This window comes from Pezoporus wallicus, unplaced genomic scaffold, assembly GCF_028554395.1.
Source record: "Pezoporus wallicus isolate ANWC-B61680 ecotype Strahan unplaced genomic scaffold, APGP_CSIRO_Pwel_v1 contig_12389, whole genome shotgun sequence".
Lineage (NCBI taxonomy): Eukaryota > Metazoa > Chordata > Aves > Psittaciformes > Psittacidae > Pezoporus > Pezoporus wallicus.
Genome location: NW_026635731.1, coordinates 1 through 1904, shown reverse-complemented (window position 1 = coordinate 1904; position 1904 = coordinate 1). Strand labels below are relative to the sequence as shown.

Sequence of the window (1904 nt, the reverse complement as noted above, 5' to 3'; positions counted from 1 at the left end):
GGTCCCTATGGGTGTCAATGGGGGCACCCCTACAGGTGTCAATGGGAACACCCCTATAGGTCCCTATGGGGGTCAATGGGGAACACCCCATAGGTCCCTAAGGGTGTCAATGGGGGCACCTCACAGGCTCCCAAGGGAAACAATGGGGGCACCCCTACAGGTCCCCATGGGTGTCAATGGGGGTGCTCACCGAGGCGCTGCTGCGGAGGCCGACTCCTCAAAGTTGGGGCTGCGCCGCGCTCCGTGCTGCGGGGGCTGGCGATGGGCCTTGCGGCGGCTCTGGGGGCTTGCCGAGGAGTCCTCGTATTCCTCAGCCAGGAGAAGAGGTCGCTGAACCTGGGGGGGGAAGGGAATGGGGGGGTGGGGATGGGGTGGGGATGGGGGTGGGGATGGGATGGGGATGGGGTGGGGATGGGGATGGGGATGGGATGGGAATGGGGAGGGGATGGGGTGGGGATGGGTGGGGATGGGGATGGGATGGGGATGGGGATGGGATGGGGGTGGAGGCACCACAGCATCCGTGGGGATGGGATGGGGATGGGGTGGGGATGGGGATGGGATGGGGATGGGGATGGGTGGGGATGGGGATGGGTGGGGAGGATGGGGATGGGGATGGGGGTGGGGATGGGGTGGGGATGGGGATGGGGATGGGGATGGGGATGGGGATGGGATGGGGATGGGGATGGATGGGGATGGGGTGGGGATGGGGATGGGGGGGTGGGGATGGGATGGGGATGGGTGTGGTGGGGATGGGGTGGGATGGGGATGGGGTGGGGATGGGGTGGGGATGGGGATGGGGTGGGGATGGGGATGGGGATGGGGTGGGGATGGGGATGGGGATGGGGATGGGGTGGGGATGGGGATGGGATGGGGATGGGGATGGGGATGGGGATGGGGTTGGGGATGGGGATGGGGGTGGGGATGGGGTGGGGATGGGGATGGGGTGGGATGGAGGAGGAAGGAAGGGACTCACTTCATCTTATGGGCTTCGTCGCAGCTGGCCTGGACGTGCTGCAGCGCCTGCAGGATCGGGGTTTGGCTGAAAACTGGGAAAGAGGAGGAAAACGGGAATGAGGGATGGGATCCGGGTCCTCCCCCCCCCCCCCCACCACATGAGGGGGATGGGGATGGGATGGGGATGGGATGGGGATGGGGATGGGATGGGGTGGGATGGGGATGGGGATGGGATGGGAGATGGTGGGATGGGATGGGGGGATGGGATGGGGTGGGATGGGATGGGATGGGATGGGGATGGGGATGGGATGGGGATGGGGATGGGATGGGGATGGGATGGGATGGGATGGGGATGGGGATGGGATGGGGATGGGATGGGATGGGGATGGGGATGGGATGGGGATGGGATGGGGATGGGGATGGGATGGGGATGGGATGGGGATGGGATGGGGATGGGATGGGGATGGGATGGGGATGGGATGGGGATGGGATGGGGATGGGATGGGGATGGGGATGGGATGGGGATGGGATGGGGATGGGATGGGGATGGGTCCGTACAGTTCTGTTTGGTGTTGGTGAGGTTGAGGCGCAGGTTATCCAGGTGCTCCAGGATCTGCTCCAGGGTGAGCTGGGCCAGCTTGCTGCTGGAGCTGCGCAGGCTGAGGGCAGGGAGCAGCACCCATCAGGGAGCAGCACCCATCGGGGCACAGCACCCATCAGGGAGCAGCACCCATCGGGGCACAGCACCCATCGGGGCACAGCACCCATCGGGGAGCAGCACCCATCGGGGCACAGCACCCATCAGGGAGCAGCACCCATCGGGGCACAGCACCCATCAGGGAGCAGTACCCATTGGGGCACGGTACCCATCAGGGCACAGCACCCATCAGGGCACAGAGGGGCACCCATCAGGGAGCAGCACCCATCGGGGCACAGCACCCATCAGAGCA

The 1904-nt window shown here is 65.7% G+C and overlaps 1 long non-coding RNA gene across 1 annotated transcript; it reads right to left on the bottom strand.

Moving 5' to 3' along the window:
• Positions 1-316: 316 nt before the first annotated feature.
• Positions 317-1658, bottom strand: LOC130593091 (uncharacterized). Its single transcript, XR_008970746.1, has 3 exons — positions 1513-1658; positions 974-1046; positions 317-336 (listed from the first exon to the last, which is right to left on the bottom strand). It is a non-coding gene; the product is annotated as an uncharacterized LOC130593091 (long non-coding RNA).
• Positions 1659-1904: the final 246 nt, after the last annotated feature.